This window comes from Macaca fascicularis, chromosome 2, assembly GCF_037993035.2.
Source record: "Macaca fascicularis isolate 582-1 chromosome 2, T2T-MFA8v1.1".
NCBI classification, from domain to species: domain Eukaryota; kingdom Metazoa; phylum Chordata; class Mammalia; order Primates; family Cercopithecidae; genus Macaca; species Macaca fascicularis.
Genome location: NC_088376.1, coordinates 172621622 through 172644334, shown reverse-complemented (window position 1 = coordinate 172644334; position 22713 = coordinate 172621622). Strand labels below are relative to the sequence as shown.

Below are 22713 nucleotides of genomic sequence, written 5' to 3'. Positions count from 1 at the left end.
TTCAAATCTTCAATTTATTTGTGATTTACTCTTGGTAGGATTTTGTTTCTCAAAATTTATCCATTTCAACTTGCTTACCCAGTTTGTTGGCATACAATTGAAGTGGTGGCAATGCCCTTACTTTTTTTATTTTAGTAATTTGAAGCTTCTTTTTTTTGTTCTTAGTTCATCTAATTAAAGGTTTGTCAATTTTTAAAATTTCTCCAAAAAAATAGGTTTTTATTTTTAGTAATTGTCTTTATTGTTTTGCTATTCTTTATTTTATATATCTCTTCTCTAGTCTTTATTATTTTCTTCTTCCTGCTTACTTTGGTGTTATTTTGTTCTTTTTCTAGTTCTGTAGGTTGTAAAGTTAGGTTATTGATTTGAGATTTTTCTTGTCTCTTAACGTAAGCATTTATAGCTATAAATTTCTACTTTGCACTGTTTTTGCCATATCTGTTAACTTTTGGTATGTTGTATTTTGCTTTTTTTTTTTTCCATTCATTACAAAGCATTTTCTAATTTCCCTTGTAATTTTTTCTTTGATCCTAATTTACTGAAACAGTTAATATGCCTTTAAAAAAGTAGTAGATTCTAACTATTTTTTAAAAAATTCTCCATTTAGCCTAACAGTAAAGCAATCCGTGTAGGTACCACACCTTAATTCTTCATATTGAATTCCCGAAATTGTAATACACTGTGATTATGAGTCAAGAAAGGCCCTTGGGTGAGTAGTGTAAGTACAACTATTTATTTGGACAATATCTGTTTTGTAAACAAACTTCAAAAATTATATTTGCTGTTACTTAAATCTACAACTAAGAGAATTAATCACATTGCACATACAAACATAAGAACATTTAACATAATTTTTTTCATAAAAAGTCAAAAGGACATGTTTCTATTATAGCACTAAAAGTATTTCTCTGTAAACATTAAATATATGGCATATAAATACATTTCTGTAATATCAAAGTTTTATTGGCAAGAATTTCTTTCATTCTTTTTTTTGAGTTGGAGTTTTGCTCTTGTTGCCCATGCTGGAGTACAATGGCACCATCTCATCTCACTGAAACCTGCTCCTGCCGGGTTCAAGCGATTCTCCTGCCTCAGCCTCCTGAATTGCTGGGATTACAGACATGTGGCACCACCTCTGGCTAATTTTGTATTTTTAGTAGAGATGGGGTTTCTCCATGTGGTCAGGCTGGTCTTGAACTCCCAACCTCAGGTGATCCACCCACCTAGGCATCCCAAAGTAGTGGGATCACAGGCAGTGAGCCACTGTGCCCGGCCAGGAATCACTTTTGTCTGTATTACTCACAAATGACAAAGCTTTGGCAAATAAAACAGATCATGCCAAGAAAATGCCAATAAAATATTTGTATCCCTTTCTCAAAAGCTTTTGAAGATTAGAAGAATGACCTCTAAAATCTTTTTACTTCAAAAAACAAATAATTAATTTGCACTTATTTATACATTTTACTGTGAAAATCAGTTTTCACTTATTCATTATATATTCTTATATGTCAGAAGAATAGAAAAAAAATGAATGCAAATTTATAAAAGTGCTCACACCCAAGAGGCACAAGGAAGTATTCAAGGGATCAAATAAAGCACATTAAAAAGTGTAAGAGAATATAACGAAAACTCGTGACTCATGGCATTAATACAGTTAATCTATGAGACCTCAAAGAGTAGCTTAAACCATTCTTAATTGTGTCAATTAAAAACTGAGGGAATTGGACCACTTGAGTTTCACAGTTTCTTTGACCTCTTTTCAGCTTACATCATCTAGGATCTATTTCTCTTAGCTGTAACCAAGAATTCTGAATGATTCAACCTTCCATTTGCTTGCTTTCTACTACTGTTAATAATTCTATTTTATTAACTTTGTTGTCCTTCATTATATATTGTTTCAAAAGTATTGAGTAAAGAGATAGGATATGACTAAAATAAAATAAATGGTAATAGCTCTAATTAACCTTATATTATTTTACTGAAGATATTGTATTTCCTACAAACTTCTCTTGCTTAAAATACTGATATTTGTTCAATTCAATTTCTACATGGCATTGTATTTTCCGGCCCATAGTCATTATAATCTAAGGTTCTGTTCCCATACGATTACTGCACATCATTACTCTTCACAGCACATAAGGCCAATCCCAGGCATTTGTTCCAGACTCACTAAGAATAAGTTTGATTTCCACTTACAGAGCTCACTCAAATGGTACCAACACACTTAAATATATTCTGTTTGCTATCATTTCATTCAGTTCCATAATTTTGAAAATTATATTGTTTTTCAAAGTATGGGTTAATGCATCTTTGGAAGCAATCATGTCTATGAAACTTATTTCACAGCTTCTCTCAAACTCTGCTCCTGGAACACATTAATAGACATGGTGCTTATTGGGTCCTGGTATTATGAAACATAGGCACCCAGGCTTATGTAGTCTTGTGAGGTACATAAAAAGTTTAAAAGCAAGCAACAAGAAGGCATTTTAAAATGCTCAACATCACTAATTATCAGGGAAATGAAAATCAAAACCACAATGCGATACCACTTCACTCCTGCAGGAATGGCCGTAATGAAAAAATTAAAAAATAATAGATGTTGGCATGAATGTGGTGAAAAGGGAACACTTTTACACTATAGGTGGGAATATAAACTAATACAACCACTATGGAAAATAGTGTGGAGGATCCTTAAAGAACTAAAAGTGAATCTATCATTTGATCCAGCAATCCCATTACTAGGTATCTACCCAGAGGAAAAGAAGTATATAAGGTAGGTTGAGAGGCAGACGATTGGAGCAAGGGCAGGTGAGTGGCCAAAAATGAAATTCAAGAGACTATTGAGGAAGCCAAATTAGGCCCTTCAATTGATACCTTTGGTTAGGTCTGAAGATCTATGAATGGGAACTAAAAGGTGATCAGACAAATAAAAAAGAGTTGGGAAAGCTGGAAAATGTGGCTTGTTAAAAGATAAAGTATATATGGGGCAAAGGAGAAAAAAGAGAAGCGTTTAAAGCTTCTAATCTGGCTTCCTGGAAAATTTAAGGATTTAGTGAAAGAAATAAGGGTGTGTGGAAAAAGAGCGTATTTAAGAAGATATGATATGTTCCAATCTACTGTCAACACCTGTGACATTCTCTGCCATCATGGAAATGTTCTATTTTCCTTCCAGATTAATCCATTTACTCAACGGATATCGGGAAAATTGGAACTTTTACAAATTTTATGACTATGAGAGAAACATAGAAAGTCTTAGGGCAAAACTTGGTCTCGAATTTGGCATTTTGCGTTGGTTAACTTATTGAATATGTGGATAATAAAAGCTTAGAATATAAATATGCTATCTGCACATGTGTTTCCATTTGAAAGAAGACTTTAGCCATTTTCATGATATAAACTGACTAGAGAGCTATAGCTCATTCTTATTCCATAAGTATTTTTAAGCTACCAAATGATTTTCTGTATGAAGAAATCTATGAATAAATATAGATGACTTTTGATTTGCTTGCAAAATATTTTCTGTAGTCTGTGTTTTAGTTGAATTTGCTTCATCCTTTCATGCTTGCTAATAAGACATCTCTTTGGCCGAGAATGGTTTCTGGCTCATCCAAGTAAAACTCACCTGCTGTGCTGCTGCAGACATGGAGTGAGCCTTGTCATTCCATTCTCTTCAGCAGAATATGACATGCGAGAAGTGAACTCAGCGTGCAGACTGGTGAAGCCAGCAGAGGGAGAGTTAAAGGGTTTATGGCTATGGCAGCATGAGGATTTTTACTTCCTGGGGATCCACATGACATGCCAAATTAAATATTTTCATCTGCCTGCTTACTAACATTTTAGTGAATCTTTTTACCACTCCAACTATCTTATGACATGGTAGACGTCAAAAACAAACAAACAAACAAACAAACAAAAAAACCACTATGCATTTATGTTGATCACATTTTGAAAACACAATGTGTTTAACACAGACTGTTTTTTTCAAAAGATAGGACCAGTTATTAGACAAGGTTAGAAGGTCACCAAATTAGGCAAACATTAATATCTGTTAGTAGCATGTTTCAAAAATTGGCATCACAACGTTTTCTTTAAAACAATTCTCTCTCATACAATGTGTGTGGTGTCTTTTTTTTTTTTTTTTTTGTGATAATCTAGCACTGGGCTCAAAACCATGCTGGAAAATCTATGAGATTCTACTCTGCAGAACTCTCTCAGAGGAAATGAATCACTTTGGAAGAATGAAAAACATGTTCATTTCTACTCCAAGGAAGAAAACAAAGCAATGACACAGGAAATGGTCAAGAGGAAAATAGCTATATCTTTCATAGGATTCACAAAGCCAGGTTCTATTAATTTGGCATAGTAAATCCTTTCCTTTTAGACTCCGAAAGTTTGGTGGAACCAGTATCTTAAAGAAGCATTTGTTGTTGAAACATCTGTCTAATTCCAATCTCAGGCTACGTAGACCCAGTAGAGAGCTCTGCCAAGTAAACTTGTGCCAGTGTTGTGTCCCAGGGCAAAAGCTCGGGTATATTTTTCTTCTGTGTGTAGCCAAGGTTGGAAGAACTAGAGAGATAAATCTGAGCCTGTTTCCTTGTGAGTGCCAAGTATTGATCCACAAGTCAAAAATACAAGAAGAGCAAAAACAGTTGACAAACTACGGTTTAGGAATCAATTAAAACAGGAATAGTTACTCAAATAAAATTTGAACAATTAAAATAGGAGAATAACTGGAAACAAGCTAATTGGAGTACATTTTAGCGAAGTGCCTGGGATTCATCTTTAGTTAATATATTCATTAAAAGTCTTTATTGAGCATCTGTTATACACTAGGCACTGTTTTCAGCACATGGGATACTTCAGTGAAAAACATCAAATAATAAACTCTTATTTCTTAGAACGTAACTTCTAGACTGAGAGGGTAAGAGAAGATAATGCACTCTCTGTAGACATAATAAGTTAAGTTATATAATTATAAGACAGTAATAAGTAATACAATAATTCAAACTAGAACAGAGTAATTTGGATTAGACTTATGTAGAAAGGGATAGTTTGCAATTTTAATGTGATCAGAGCAAACTTCATTTAAAAACTGGCATTTAAACAAAGATTTGAAGAAGGTGAAGGGATTACATGTAAATATCTGAGAAAATAAGATTCCAGACAGGAATAACAGTTAGTGTATGCCCTGAAGCAGAAACATGCCTTAACCATAGGAGGCTTGATGTGTTTTGGGGTTGAATTGGCTTAAAGGTAAAAGAGTATTTGAACATTATCAAAGCTTACTGACTCTTCTAATTTCTGAGTGGCTTCCCAGAGTGTTTAACGTTTGTCATCTGTGTTATGTCCATTAGCTTCCTAGAGCTTTTGCAGTCTGACTTTCTTTGTAAGACTCAGATGCTATTGTTCCTGGGAGACAACTGAGAATCTGCTTTTGTTTAATTGAAGATCCACGAGCAACTTACCAAACACTGTTCTGAGGGTAGAACAGATCCAGATGGACCCATTCAGTTTATTATACGTAATGGTCCCCCAAAATATTCACATCCACATGCCCAGAACCTGTGAATATGTTGCCTTACGTGGCAAAAGAGACTTTGCAGATGTGACTCAGTTGAGGATTTTGAGGAGAGAGTATTTCTAGTTATCTGGGGGGCTGCAAAATAATCAGTCGAGTCCTTATAAGAGGGTGGCAGGATTGTCAGTGTTAGATAGAGAGAGATTTGAAATGCACATTTATGGCTTTGAAGATGAGGAAAGGAGCCAAAACCAAGGGATACAGATAGTCTCTAGAAGGTGAAAAGGGCAAGGCAATGGATTCTACCATAAATCCTACAGAAGGCATCTTGATTTTAGGCCTTCTGACCTCCGTTAATGTAAGAAAAAAATTGTGTTGAATTAGGTCAGGAAATACATGGTAATTCATTATAATAATAAGGAACTGATAATTATCATTATAATAATAGGGAAATGCCATCAATTTATATTCAGTTGCCCTAACATGTTCTAATCCTAAAAATTCTGCTAATCCCAAAGGTCAGGATTCTGTGGATATGGATAAAAGTTACAGAGCAAAGAATTCTCAGTTTCTCCTTGACCTTTTTGAAAGCAACATTAAATCTCACAGAGAATGTTTCTTAAATTTATCAAAAACCTTCAGCATCTCATGCCAACTGCTACAGGGAGCCAGGGAAGCCTCAGCCCAGACCAGGCCTTCATTAAGACTCAACAAGTTTGGCTACGTAAAGATTAGCCTTGGCTTTTGGGAAGTCAAAGAGTTATTCACATTATTGCTTTTCCCTCTGTATACTGCATTGTTCTCCTATTACCTTGATAAGGATAATACTTTTAATATGCACTGGCAGATTTGAAAAGAGCTTTCTATTTTTAAAAAATTATAGCTCTGGAATGTGGATAATGTTTTGTGAACATTTGTATTCCAGTTTATATAATCAAGGCAGGATGCAAAGATGCATCATTATCTGTTAAAAAAAAAAAAAGTGAACGCAACAGAATAGATTTTAGCTTTAGCCCTTTTGAAAAGTGTGTCCTTGAATAAGTCACTTTGCCTTTCTGTGCCACTCTCTAGCCTCTTAAAAATGTAGTAATCAACAAGGTTATCAAGGGAACAAAGACTCTGAGTTATCTGTAGTTGAAGAAGAGCTCAGAGGTAAATTTCATAAGTATTTTAAATATAAAATGTTAGACTTGGAAAAGACCTTAGCAATGAATTGGTCCAAGACTCATTTTATATGAGAAAACTCATGAACAGAGAAATACGGTGGTTTACACAGTGCCACACAGCTGGTGAGGGAAAGGCACAATGTCACATAGCTAGTGCAGCTTAGCTTTCTTAATGCCATCCCAGGCTATAATCCATTTTTTCCCCAAAGAATCCAAAGACCTCAAAAAATAAGCTGGTTCTTCTTACTCTTTATTACAACTTTATTTTTAAATAGCTCCATCAACTGTGTCATCAATAAATTGCCACTTCACGGAGACTAAAAGTGGAGATGGTATCCACTGAGTTAGCAGTTCCCTGTGAAATGATGAGCCCACATAAATAAGGAAGTAGAAACAGAAAAACTTTGAATAAGGAACTTTTCATATGTATAAAAGCTATGGCTTTCTCTAATTTTAGTCTCCTCGTTTCTGGCTGTAGAAAGATTGTATGTCATTCAACTATTGTAAATACCATGTAACCAATGATCATTCCACTACCATACAGATATTTTTTCCCATTATTTTTCTTATAACCTACCTTCATGAGTAACTCTAAAATTAATTGTGGCATAGTTGTGCAGTGGTTGCTCCTCTTCAGAGATATTTCTGAAACATCCACAGTGCAAAGCTAACCTCATTGATCAGATATGAATATGTTCATAAAATGCTAAAACATATCTCATATATCATATAATTTGTGAATATATATATGTGTATGTATGTGTGTGTACACACACATATGGTGACACTAAAATTAACCATTACAAACATATATATTTAAGACCAGTTTTATCAATACCGAAGAATACATCTAGCCAAGAAGTTGAAAGATCTCTATGAGAAAAACTATAAACATTGATGAAAAAAGTCAGAGATAACACAAATAAATGGAGAAAACATTTTATGCTCATATATTAAAAGAGTCAATATTATTAAAATACCCAGACTGCCCAAAGCAATCTACTCATTTCATTGCTTTTCCTACCAAACTACCAGTGTCATTTTTTTCACAGAATTAGATAAAAACTCTTCTAAAATTCATATAGAACCAAGAAAAGCCCCCAAATAGCCGAACCAAACCTACAGACACATATACAAAGCTGGAAGCGGCCGGGCGCGGTGGCTCATGCCTGTAATCGCAGCACTTTGGGAGGCCGAGATGGACAGATCAAGAGGTCAGGAGATCGAGACCATCTTGGCTAACACGGTGAAAGCCCGTCTCTACTAAAAATACAAAAAATTAGCCAGGCGCGGTGGTGGGCACCTGTAGCCCCAGCTACACGGGAGGCTGAGGCAGGAGAATGGCATGAACCTGGGAGGTGGAGCTTGAAGTGAGTGGAGACAGAGCCACTGCACTCCAGCCTGTGGGAGAGAGAGAGACTCCGTCTCAAAAAAAAAAAAAAAAAAAAAAGCTGGAAGCATCACATTACCTGACTTCAAACTATGCTATATAAGGCCACAGTATCCAAAACAGTCTGGCACTGGTTTAAAAAAAAAAAAAGATACATAGACCAATGGAACGGAAGAGAGAACCCAGAAATAAAGTTGCACACTTACAGCCATCTGATCTTTGAGGAAGTCAAAAAAAAGTAAGCAATGAGGAAAGAATTTCCTATTTAATAAATTGTTCTTGGTTAGCTGGGTAACTATATACAGAGAGTGAAAGTGGACTCCTACCTTTCATCACATACAAAAATTAATTAAGCATTTAAATGTACAACATCAAACTGTAAAAATCAGAGAAAACAACTTAGGAAACTCTATTCTGGACATTGGCCTTATAAAAGAATTTATGACAAAGTCCTAAAAAGCAATCACACACACAAAAAAATTGACAAGTGGGACCTAATTAAAGAGCTTCTGCACAACAAAAGAAACTATCAATAAACAGACAAGCTATAGAGTAGGAGAAAATATTTGCAAACTATGCATTCAACAAAAGTCTAATATCCAGAATCTACAAGGTACTTAAACAATTCATCAAACAGAAAACAACTTTGTTAAAAAAGTGGGCAAAAGACATAGGCAGACATTCCTCAAAAGAAAACATACAAGTAGCCAACAAATGTATTAAAAAATGTTCAACATCACTAATCATCAGAGAAATTTAAATCCAAACCACAATGATATACCATTTCACACCAGTCAGAACGGCTACTACCAAAACCAGCCAATCAAACAAACACACAAAAATATGCGGCTGAGGCTGCAGACAGAAGGACATGTTTATACACTTTCGGTGGGAATATAAATGAGTTCAACCACTCTGGAGAGCAGTTTGGAGATTTCTCAAAAAACTTACAACCACTGTTGGATCCAGTAATACCATTACTGGACATATATCCAAAAATAAATAAATTGCTCTAACAAAAAGATAGAAGCACTCATGTTCATCACAGGGCTATTCACAATAGCAAAGACATGGAATCAACCTAGGTACCCATCCATGGTGGATCCATAAAAAATAATGAAATTATGTTCTTTGTTGACAATATGGATGCAGCCAGAGGTCATTATTTTAAGCAAATTAACACAAGAATAGAAAATCAAATACTGCAGACTTTCACTTACAAGTGAAGGCTAAACACCGGGTACTCATGGACATAGAGACAGCAATAGTAGACACTGTAAACTACTAGAATTAGGAGAGGGAGGGGGGCAAGAGTCGCAAAGCCACCTTTTGGGTACGATGCTCACTACCTGGGTGATAGGATCATTTGTATCCCAAACCTCAGCAACATAAGGTATCCATGTAACAAACCTGCACATATACCCCCGAATCTAAAATAAGAGTTGAAATTATAGAAATAAAATAAAATTAAAAAGTTTTATCAACATGTATGTACCACTATATGTATTTTATTATGTATAATTAATATAATAAATAAATATGTGTTAATAAAATATATTTTTTTCCAGCCAATCATTCATGTTACCTGTCCTTCTGTTCTTTAACCTCACAAAAATAAAATTGAGTTTTCAAAGTTTTTTTTCCTGTTGCCTAGTAGAAAAAAATTGTGTGACTTCTACTTAAAGTTGTCTAATTTAACATCCAGGCTAAAACAGGGAGAATATCAAGAAGCTTAAGTGTGTGAACAGAGAAGGAAAAATTTTCATAAGTGTTAAATAACATACAGAGAGGTTTTCCTGAATGCTTCACCTCATATGACACTTGCCTTCATAAAGACTGCTTAGTACAGAAAAAATAACTTTGAGAAACCCTAGAAAAAAATATATGGGGTAGAACTGAACAGGCATGAGCTGTCATTCCTAGGATAAGTCAAAGAAGGAAGTCACCAGGAAAGGTACAAAACAAAAGTGACATGGGAATCACCAGGTCATAGAATTAAGCCTGCCACCCGGTGGAATGTCACACAGCATGCATATTAAAATCAAGGTCTCAGTACTGAGCCACTCTCAAGTAAAGGGATGAGCATTGTTGGAATACCACTTGAGTTGGACACACAAGTCCACTATGGTGAGATTTTTTTAAATGTCTCTACTAAACCTAATTTGATTCTGCAGAATATCTGCCTTAAAGCAACATTACATTTAGGTTTATCTAACTCCATTCTTTTGAAATACAAATTGGCCTACCCACTTAGTTCTCCATATGTAATATGTCAAGAATAAGAATTTTTCTTTGTAGTAACTAGTCACATTAATAAACGTTTCTTAGTATCTTTTGATACATAGAACAGACTCTTGCTTGAGTATTAGGAAATATGAAGACAGTTTATTGCCCTCTGAGAAATTCATAATTGGTCACTTGGTGAATTTGTACTTTATTGCTTTTCCTGTGAGAAATGCATTCCTTGGTTTACAAGACCTTGAAATCTCTAAGATAAAGAAATTTTGTTTTTATTAATGTTGAGAAAAGTCATCACTATTATGTTTTTATGATTGGATCTTTGATGGTTACCCATTATCATTACAGACAACAATTTCACACTGTGCCTCTAACATTCTCAAATATATGAATTAACAAAGAAATTGTATGAAATCCTGAGAACCACAGAAAAATGTATGTCTTTTTTTTCTTAAGCCAGATATTTAAGAACAAGGCACAATACATCTTGAAAAAACAATTTATAGAACTAATAAAATCTTGACAAATAAAGCATTATGACTCCTTTCACAAATATGATAAAGACAATAAGCTAAACTTTCAAAGCTGTGTCTTAGACACTTTATCCTAACTAGGTTTTCTAAGGTTTAACCACCCATGCGAATTACTATGTGTTGTGAATTTCAAGTATCATTTTTGCCTTTATTTATTAGCCACTAATTTTTCACTTCTGAGTCACAGCATTCCAGCTGAGTAATCATTGCATCATTATTTTAAAAAAAGGAAAGAAAGGAAGGGAGGGAGGGAGGAAGGAAGAAAATTATACAACTCTTAACTTTTTGCAAAACAAAACCATGTTTTCCTCCAAATTACAAAAATTGACAGCAGAGTTTATGCTTTTCTCACAATTGCAAATACAGTTGACCTTTGAACAACATGCATTTGAATTGCATGAGTCCACTTATACCTGAGTTTTCTTCTGCCTCTGCCACATCTGAGACAGCAACACCAATTTCTTCTCTTCTTACTCCTCCTCAGCCTACACACTGTAAACACAATGAGGATGAAGACCTTTATGATGACCCATTTCCACATAATAAATAGCAAATATATTTTCTCTTCCCTATAATTTTCTTAGTAACATTGTTTTTCCTCTAGCTTATTTAATTGTACAAATTCAATTGTACAGTTAAATAAGCTAGAGGAAAAACAATGTTATTAAGAAAGTATATAATTCTTATATAAAAGCATATAATACATATATAAAATATGTGTTAACAGACTATGTTGTCAATAAGGGTTCTGGTCAACAGTAGGCTATTACCAGTTAAAATTTAAGGGTGTTAAAAGCTACATGAGAGTTTTTCACCTCATGGGGGTTGGCGCCTTTTACAACTGCATTGTTCAAGGGTCAACTGTACTTTTCATTATTAATAAAAGAAAAAACTATACTCACTAAAAACTTACTTGCTGATAGAACCACTCCTAGTATCAAAATCTGTATTACCCCGAGTTTTCCAGAGAAACAGAATCCCCAGGGTATAAGTGTGTGTGTTTATATGTTAATATCTAAATGTATATATAAGCAGAGGTTCATTTTAAAGAATCGGCTCATGCAATTATGGAGGCTCGTTGTATCCAAAATCTTGTAACGTTGGTCACTAGGCTGGAGACTCAGGGAAGAGTTGAAGTTTGAGTCCAGAGGCCATCTGTGGTAGAATTCATTCTTGTTGTGGAGGTTGAGTCTTTTTTGTATTTAGGCCTTCAATTGATTGGATGAAGCCCACTTATGTTATAGAGGACTTTTTTCTTTACTCAAAAGTCCCCTGACTTACATGTTAATCTCATCTAAGAAACACCTTTACAGAAAACATGCATAATAATGTTTCATCAAATGTCTGGGCACCATGGCCCAGTAGAGTTGACACATAAAATTAACCATCACAAACATAGATAGAAAACCAGTTCTGTCAACAGAAGAAAAACTCAAGGAGAGAGAAACATTATAAGGCCAGGTCCCCATTGCCCCTTTTATCTCAGCTCAGCTGTGCCTGCAATGTACTTAAAGGAACACAAAGCCCACCTTTACCAAAACTGTTTCTTCTGAAAACTATGCATGTGTGTGTTTATGTGTGCATAACCCAGAAGTATTATTCTAATAATAGAAATTATAAGCAACATGGAATAATATTTTAGAATTTGTAAATCCTTACATATCACATGTCATCAGTGTCCTTATCTGTAGACAGAGTATCTTCCATTCCCCATCCCCTAAGAGAGACATATTTTCTGCTTCTTTATTTCAATTTCCTCTCTTAGATTGTGTTGCTTTGCTGTCTAAATATGAAGCATTTTGTGATCAGTTATATTAAGTGCCTTTCTTCTCTATATTCGTATCTCTTCATAAATTATCTATTCTTTGTTAGATTTGTGAGAATTCAAAAACAGTGCATTCCAAACTTTTTAACTGAAAGTCATGTGTATATCATTGGGGTCAACCATTTTAAAGGACAATGGTTGTAGAAAAGCAGCTCTTTCGTACATTCTACATTTTGATTTTGTTATGGTTTGATAGTGTCTCCCCAAAAGAAGGCATTGAAAACTTAATCTCCAATAGAAGTTTTGGGAGGTGAGGCCTAATAAGTGGTGATTAGGCCATAAGAACTTCACCCTCATGAATAAATTAATGTTGTTATCATAAGAGTAGGTCTCTTGCGAAAAAACAGTTTGGCCTTCTTTTTTCTCTCCCTTGCCCTTTCACTGCCCTCCCATTCTTCTGCTATGGGACGATGTAGCCAAAAGGTCCCTGAAAGATGCTGGCATCTTCATCTTGGACTTTCCAGCCTCCAGAATGTGAGGAATAAACTTATGTTCCTTACAAATTACCCAGTCTCAGATATTCTATTAGAGCAGCACAAAACAGACTAAGAGATTATCTGAGCTTTTGCGGCAGCACCCTGAGGATAGTCAGTAAGAATTAATCATGACAATGATGATAGTGATAGTGGTGAAGATAGTGAGAGTGGTGGTAGTGGGGAAATGACAAGAAAGTAAAAAGGGCAATCATGAGAATAACGTCTAAGTCAAGACTGAACATAAAGTATCTCTGAACATAAAGTCCAACTTGAATTCCACCATTTAAGATAACATAATTTACTATTTTTTTCATTTCAACCATCTATATTTGCTAGATTTTCTTTGCCAAGACCAGTGAGAAATTGGCCAAGAACTATGTTATAGACCAACTACATGTCCCTTGTGGCCAAGGCTGATTAATTAAAACCTGGCACTGATGAGATAAAGCTGCTCCAGAAAGTGGTCCCTAGCAATGTATTCCTTAGGGATTCTCAAGATTAGCTAGTAATAGGCACCTGAGGGCTATGTGACTAGCTAATATACAAGCTGAAGGGATTTCAGAGCTTTCCCTGAGTCAAGTTCATCTGCTCATGCTCAGCTTCATCTCTCATGACTTTGCATGTTTCAAACATAGAACAATTATAACATTAGAAGTTGGGCCTGGGACTCACAAAACCTCCACTTTGCTGTTTCTGTTCATGCTGTGTTTCGTCCTGTCCAGTATTATTTCTTAAAGATAAGTAGACAATGCTGGGTAAAATCTATTGTGTCTCATGATTTTGACTGTTCATTTGAACTCAAGACAACAACTACCAGTGGAGTCCAGTGAGCACTGTTGATATGTAGGTGTTGGTTTGCTGAATCTGAATGTGGGTCGTGATCCAAAATGTTTCAAAGCCACTGCTTTAGGAGAAAAGCTAGCACTAGCCTTACTAGTGATCAAAGAATTATATTTGAGGAACCAATTATTTCTATTAACACATTATCATGCTAAGAGGGGAAATGAAATCCACACATTACCTGTATTAGTGTCCAAAGAAGGCTAAGCCACAGAGTAAGATTGCATTAATATCAACTGACATCCACAGTGGTAGAAGTTGCAAGAACATGATGAACTGGGCGTGGAACAGAAACTCTGTTATACTTTGCAAAAGTGATGAGTTCTAAAGTAAAAAGAGTACATAATATGAAGGATTTAAAAAGGGACTTCAGATGAAAAATGAAAACAAAAGGGAAAATGAAAATGAAAGAGCTTGTAGAAAGAAGTGTGCATGTACATCCTGCAGCTACACATACAGTTGCCCATGTGCATGCACCTACACAGATTGTGCACAACAGTGTTCCAACTCACAACTATCAAGTTGTCTCTGGAGAAGTCAGACCATTTGGAAATTCCTACCCATAGGTCTTTGACAGGATTATGCAGGACCACATAGAAACATAGGCACAAAAATAAATATTTATACTTAGACCATGAGCAAATTGGCCATCTCTCTTGATACATTTACAGAGCATAGGTGGAAACTTTCCTTGGGCAAGGACAGAAGAAGTCCACCAACCTACTAGCCTAAACCAGTCTCTGAAATGGTAATCAAATGTTTACATCCAATAGCGATTGTGGAACTCATCAATTAGTATATTAGTCACTCTGTAAATGTGAAAATTGAAAAGTATTATGGGTTGAATTGTGTTCCTCAAAATTCATATATTGAAGTCACAACCCCAAGAACCTCTGAATGTAACCATATTTGGAAACAGGGCCTTTAAAATAATAATCAGTTAAATGAGGTCCTCTAACACAAGCAATTATATTTGTAGATAGAGTGTTTAAAAGGATGATTAAGTTAAAATAAGGCCAACAGCATGTACCCTAATCTAATATAACTGGTGTCCTCAGAAAAAAGAGAATGGGACACAAGATGCAATAGCACAGAGAAAAGGCCACAATGAGGACACAGAAGACTGCCATCTGCCACAGAGACCTGAGGAAAAATCAGACCTGTCAAACTTTGATCTTGGATTTCCCACTTCCAGAATCATGAGAAAATGACTCTCTTGTTTAAGCCAATTCTGTTGTATTTTGTTATGGCAGCCCCTAGCAAAAATACAGATTATGAAGAGACAATGTTTAAAAGTGAACATTATAATATTCAAAACAGCAAACATTGTAATATATTTAAACAATGTATTTCATATTCTTGAAAGAATATATAGATATATGTTTGCTTCTCTTTTTGTTTGTTTGTTTTACACAAAGTAGCAATATTGAAATAGCAACTTTTATTTTTTCTTAATAGGAAGTATCTTCATACTGTGCCAGAAAGCCATTAAGTATTTTTAAGGTTATGAGGTAATGGACTGTGTGTTCATTGTTCTTGGTCTAGATATTTCTTACTGAGTATTGGAAAGCACTTAGGGAGTAACAAAGCTAAGTCAATTCTTTGTATTGACTTATATTGACATTTTTGACATAGATAAATTTTCTCCTTTCATTAATGAAAAATAGAATCAATGTAAATAAAATAATATTGGTGTTTGTGAATCATCTACAGGATGTGTAAGAAAAAGTGTTAATGGCTTTCAAAAGCCTTTACAAAAACGTCAGGGTGGTCAGTTACCTTAAAGTTTTGTTTGTTTCACTTTTTTCTTGTTTCTTTTTTCATAAATTTATAAAAGACTCCAAATATATTTTTAAAAAATAATATAAATATTCATGAATACTCTTTATTGAAGGGTTGTGTATAGACATGCTTCATTTTTTTTCTTCAGGACCACAGTCCTATTCTTTCTATATTTCCCCACTATAAGACTATCGATGAAATAAGCAAAATCAGTATTTTGCCATCTGGGCAAATGGTTAACAAGCCATCAACTTTTTGTTGGTTAAGTGTCTTGTCATAATGTTTTTGATGTCAAGTCCATCGCCATTCTAGTAATAAAGAAACTGACAAATAATAAAGGAGTATTGGGATGGTCCAGGGTTCTTTATCCATTTCACTATGACATTATGTACCATCCAAGGCAAAAGCAAAATTAAGTGAGAGAAAGAAGCTAACAGTGTTCAAGTTTTTAATATAATCAGGCCCTGCAATAGATGCCATTATGTTTCTTCTAACTTAATCCTCAGAACAAATGATATGAGATAGGGTTAACACTCGTTTAACAATTAAAGAAACTGAGACTTGAAGGAGTTAACAAACTTGGAGACTCCATGGTTTACTGGAGTCTAAAGTAAATGTTCTTTGTGCCATTTTCAAAGGTGACACATGCCATTATAGACACAAAAGTACTATCTTAAACAATGTTTATATTTAGTCTACTCAACAGTTTTGCTGACTGCCTCATACTGTGGTAGATACATAGCACCTCTAAATTTCTTCACCTTTAACGTAAGGAGTGGGTGTTCTATCAGTGGTCTTCAAACTGTACTCTCACGAATTCTGTGAGTTTAATAGGGTTGCTTCAAGGAAAAAAAATGTGCTATTGTGGTATCCCCTTGCTTTTTAAACAGAATAGCTTCTCTTTGATGTGTTTAATCTATCAACAACTTTCTGGTGAAAAAAAATGTATTTCACTGATTTTGAAGAAAAAAAGAGCATTATCCAACTAGAGGTTTTAAAAATGCCCTCCCTTGATAATATGAATACACATGTGGTTTGCCACCTTTAAAAATCTTGCAATTTAGCTATAAAATCAAACAAATGAATGAAGAATATAAGAGGCCTTTAAAGGCAGTACATGACTACCCAAGGGGTGGCCAGGCAAGAAGCTTCTTCACTCAGCTCAGGTCCTATTGGCATAATTAAAGTGACTCTGTCTGTGCTGGGGAATGCAGGAGCTTCTTCCTACCCCTACTGCCAAAAAAGTATATATTCTGGACTTTGCTTGCTCTAAGGAGACTGTAAGATCCCAGTGTTCTAGAATTTAAAACTTAATAAATGTAGACATGGAGTATAATTTTTGAATAATTTAAATTTCTACCTTATTAAAAATAAAGTTTTACATAGAAAGGAGAAAGGAAAAAAAAACACTCAACCAGCTACAAGATAATAATAAGAGACGCAAGGTGAACTATTGGCTATTTTTCCTCATATATCACTCTTCCGATATAAAATCACATTTATGAAAAATATGTAGAGGACTATTCAGTAGTCTTCACTTTCTATTTTGTGAGTTATTTGAATTTGAGAAGCTAATGAGTACATTTCACATGAAAAGCCAAAGGTGAGATGGGCACAGGAGTCTGGCAGATAAGAGATAAACTCCGTTCATTACTGTCAGAGTTGTTGAAGTATGTAGTGTTGGGCTCATTAGGCAAGTTGGGCCTTCTAAGAATTTCCTCCAGTCAGTCTCTGGCAGTTGTAATATCCCCTTCTCCACCACTTCACCCACAAAATGGTTTGGTTCTGCAAAATTTACTGCCTGGTGTTGAGCAAAACAGTTATATGTGTTTTCTTCAGGCTCACTCACCAGAAATATTGCTTCTCCTTTAGAAGGAAGGACTAAGAAGGATATTGACAAGGACTGACTGACATCAACTGGCCCAGTCCTTTTGTCTACTTTGGCTTTTCAGTGCCTCTTCCATGGTGGATGAAATTTCTAGGCTTTTTGGTGTGTTTTATATGTAATACAAAAACTTTCACACTTTGCATGCACTCCCATATGTTCAACCACATTCCTCTACTCCACAGTTCCTCATCAGCGATTTTCTAATCCTTTCCCTTCGAGGCCACTGACATATATTCTCACTTTCAGTCATTTTCACTTCAAAGTGGAGAAGATCAGGTGAACCATTTCCACCTTTACTCATTGGGATATTTACCCTTCACTACTTTTTTTAAGGTTATCTTCAGATGTCACTGTGATGCAACCACCATCCATTTTTAGCTTGTACCCCAAATAATGACCAAATACAGCCTTAACCCAACCTTAACCAAGCAGAGACTCCTTTCTTTTCCTTCAGCTGGTTATTTAGGACTTTTCCTCTCTATCTACGGGTGACACATAGAAGTACTATAGTGAAAGGTGATGTGAAAGTCTGTGCTACCCAGCGGTGCAGTTGACTTGCATCCTCTAGTCTTGCTTGAGCACAATAGCAGATGCACTATTTTTTGTTTTGTTTTGTTTCATAGTGTGCTGCTACAGCATCGGTTTTTTATGACATAATAAGCCCAGCTCAAGATGGGCTTTCTAGTGGACATTCTGGATACACAATCACTTAGGGGGCTACAGACTGAATGATTGTGTCCCCTTAAAATTCATATGTTGAAGTCCTAATGCCCAGTGGGATGGTATGTGGAGGCAGGGCCTTTGGGAAGTAATTAGGTCATGATGGTAAAGTCTCCTTCATCGGATAGTGGCCTTATAGGAAGAGACTGCAGAGAGTAGTTTCCAGATCTGAATATTGGCTCAGGACGTGGAACTGAGCAACATCTTATTAGAGCAATTGATTGCCCTCAGCCTCCTTCTTCTCCATTCTTTTTTGGTGTTAGTTTAATTTTAATTGAAAAATAATAATTGTATGTATTTATGGAGTGTAATGTGATGCTTTCTACATGTATACATTGCAGAATGATCAAATCAAGCTAATAACTATATCCCTTACTCAAATGTTTACCATTTCCTTGTAGTACAAACATTTACGATCCCTCTTTTAGCTATTTTGAAATATACCACTATAGTTAATAATAATTTCAGAATAGCTGCCTCTTCATTATTGCTGTCATCTGATTGTAGATCTTAAACAGCACTCAGTTACTATCCATAGCATGCACTGAAGAGAACCATATTCTATTAACCATCTCCACAACTCCTGGAAGGGTCACCTTCCCTTGGCTCTCTCTCTGACTTTTCTACTTACTGTCATAATGTGGTTCTCAACTTTCTTGTCAGAGAAGCCCAGTCTCTTTTCCTCTATTACTTTGAGGCCAGATCCTCCTGGCAATTAACATGCTAACTCTGTAAAACCTACCCTACCATTAGCCCTAGCCTAAAGAGAAGAGCCACAGAAGAACAATTGAGTGAGGTTATAGCCCTCTCACCAGCACACTCTTTATGGCTTTGGCAAATAGCATGTTTTGGAGCTTTTCCATGAAGCATAATAATTTGATGATGGATTTTCTGGCTTCATTTTATATATTCAAGCCAGTACATCCTCTTTCCTCAATCCTTCTATTCCTTCTTCAGTCGGCTAGGCTTTTCTACTTTTCTCAGTATGAACCATGTTTTCTCCAGGCTTTTAAGAGCTACCCTAGTAGCTCCTGGGGTTCCTGTCAGGTTGTTAAATCCTATGTCCCCCCAGAAACTGTTCCCAAATCAATAAATCCTTACTTGTCCAATCTTACGTTCCAGGCCCCTGATCAAAATCAAATCCTAGGGGTGTCACCATGGCTTCTACAGAAACATACCAGCTAATTCTTACAGCTTCTTCAGGATATGATTTTTTTTTCCTTGTTAGGCTCTGTATGTGTCCAAATATGTTCCAAGTTAATCATAGGTATTGGCCTGAGTAGGAGAAAAATGAATGGGACAATTTCTGTAGCAGAAAGATATGTTGTCTTAAGAAAGAGAAAGTGGCTTCTCCTATGCCTTCTCACATTCTGGCTGCTACTATGAATCTGCAGTTTCTAGGGGTTCAGATAGGGTCTACAGAGCCATAAACCTAGGACATATGCCCAAATGAAATAATTTCTACTGCTATGATTTCAATGTTTGTCCCCTCCAAAACTCACATTGAAATTTAATTGTCATTGTAACAGTATTAATAGGTGAGACCTTTAAGAGATGATTAGTATGTGAGGGTTCTGGCCTCATGAATGGACTAACGTCATTATTGTGTGAGTGAGTATCTTATGAAGGGCAAGTTCTGTCCCCTTTACCCTCTCTCATCATCTCTTATCCCTTTCGCTCTTCTGCCATGTGAGGAACAGTGTGTCCTCACCACTCCGCGTGGTCAAGGCATCCTCATGGAAGAAGAGACTAGGCCATTACCAGACACAAACATGCCAGGCAGGGCCTTGATCAGGGACTTCCTAGCCTCTAGAACTGTGAGAAAAAAATTTGTGTTCTTTATGAATTACTTATTCTAAAGTATTATGTCATAGCAGCACAAAATGGATTAAGACACCTACCTTGGCAAAACAATTCAGCCTTAGCTAAGCAGTTAGCACCGTCTCCAAAGCTCCAAGACCTCAACTATTACATCCCAGGCTTCTCCTCAGAAGTCTCCTGTTCAGGAAATAAAGGCTATTTTGTAAACCAAAGAAGCCCTCTGCTTTTACATTTAGCCTTTTATTCTTGTCAATAGTTCTCAGTTTCTCCTTACCTTCTGCCTGGCATCAGTACAACTTAGTAATAAATGGCCAATTCCAGTGTCCTTGTAGACATTGCTTTCCCCATATCTTTTAAATGCTTGAATCATTGCACTGGCAAAAATCATCTCCTTTACTGAGACATCTTTTTCACTGATGAACTCTTAAGCAACTAGACTATCCTCCTATGTTAGGAACTAGCCTTGCCCCCCTTTGTACTCAAGATAGGGCATTCAGGATAGTATATATTATCAGCAGCATAGTGAATGAGAAACGTCCACACTCCATCTTACCACTTACTATTTTAGGCCACTCTCAGTACCCGCTTCCAGCCTAGGTCCTCCTAGAAGCAAACATTAAAACTGGATTTTGATGTACATGCAACTTACTGGGGGGAATGCCTTTGAAGGATGAAGTGGGAGAGAGCAAATGTGGACAGAGAAGGCATTCTGACTATGATGCATGAATGACCCCTGTGAAAAAAAGGAGCGAATAAAGGATGAGAAAGAAAGAGCCTCAAACTATAGTGTAGTTCCTCAGTGCCAGGGGAATCTCTTACAGCTTTCCCACGAGACACAAAGGTTGTCTATTACAGGAGTTCCACAGGAATGATAGTTATCTGGCTCTAGTATTCCCCACTGTATGTTCCCACACTGGCTGGAAACATCTTGCAGGAAAAGTAGTCTTGCTGAATACCTTGGTGTTAAGACTGAAGTATATTTAAAGGTATGACAGTCAGGGTGTCCTCCACTGCAAGTTCCCCTGAAGGGATATGTGAAGTGCATCCCCACATCCCCACAGTAAACATCAACTTGCAATTTTTAGCAATGGCATTATAAAGTCAGTCTCAGAATTAAAATAAGGGTCTAAACTACAAGAACTATAACATACAGATTAGGGGATACACTTTAATATAATGGAAGAACACCACCCTAGAATTTAGCAGAATTTTGCTTTGTTTGTTATCAGTGGGTCAAGTTACACAGGTCCATGAAGGTCTATTTTTTTCAATAAGTTAAATAAAAATAATAGAGTTGAAAATCTCCTATCTAGAGCTAATGAACTGATTATTTAGGAAAAAAATCACTTAATGGGAAAACACATTTTAATGATTTATTTTTCACACAGACACATAATTTGAACATTTAATAATGTGCATGTCGTTACAACCTTTGAACTAGGATCCATATGTTTGCATTTTTATCTGCTAATTGGAGTTCTGACTTTTTATTTTTGCAGTGCGATTACAGAATCCAACTAGGATCTTTTAATTAATTAATTTTTATTGTAAATGAAAATTTTATAGTTGGATATATTTATGAGGTACAAAGTGATGTTTTATGAATGCAATGTGGAATAATTAAATTAAGCTAATTAACATGCTTATCACCTCGAATGCTTAGTATTTTGGAGGGTGAGAACATTTGAAATGCGTTCGCTTAGTAATTTTTAATGTGCTGTACACTATTATTAACTATATTCACCATGATGTACAATAGATCTCAAAAAATGTCTAATCCTTCTGTCTAACTGAGGCTTTGTACCTTTTGACCATCATCTCCTCATTCTCACTACCCTCTAGCCTCTGGTATCCACCATTTGACTTCCTGTTTCTACAAGTTTAATTGTTTTAGATTCTACATATAAGGGAGAACATGAGGTGTTTGTCATTTCTGTGCCAGGCTTATTTTATTTAGTATAATGTTCTTCAATTCCATCCATGTTTTTCCAAATGACAAGGTTTCTTTCTTTTTTTAAGGCTACTTAATAGTATTCCATTGTGTATAGATACTACATTTTATTTATCCATTCATCTGTTGGTAGACATCTAGGTTGATTCCATAGCTTGGCTGTTGTGAGTAGTGCTCAGTTAACATGGGGCTGCATTCATCTGCTCATCATACTATTTTCAAATGGTAATTTTCCATTTTTCACCAATCTGACAGTTATTTTTCTATACCTTATTTGATAGCAACGTTTAAACAAGTCAGCTTACCTAAACTGTCCCAAGCATTTAAGAAGTTTCCATGGAAACAAGCACTCTTTTTTGCAGTCATTTTTATATTTATTTATTTATTTATTTATTTTTTTGAGGCAGAGTCTCACTCTGTCGCCCAGGCTGGAGTGCAGTGGCACGATCTTGGCTCACTGCAAGCTCCACCTCCTGGGTTCATGCCATTCTCCTGCCTCAGCCTCCCAAGTAGCTGGGACTGCAGGTGCCCGCCACCATGCCCGGCTAATTTTTTATATTTTCGT

General features: G+C 35.8%; 1 long non-coding RNA gene across 3 annotated transcripts in view; it reads right to left on the bottom strand.

Annotated features, from left to right (window-relative positions):
* LOC102128784 (uncharacterized) overlaps positions 1 to 22713 on the bottom strand; it is a 530667-nt gene that overhangs the window by 312040 nt on the left and 195914 nt on the right. The window contains exon 2 of one of the 3 annotated variants that reach the window (XR_012431830.1): positions 20278 to 20374. The exons of the other annotated variants lie outside the window; for them this stretch is intronic. This is a non-coding gene — a long non-coding RNA (uncharacterized lncRNA). The remainder of the gene's footprint in view (positions 1 to 20277; positions 20375 to 22713) is intronic. 3 annotated transcript variants of the gene reach the window in all.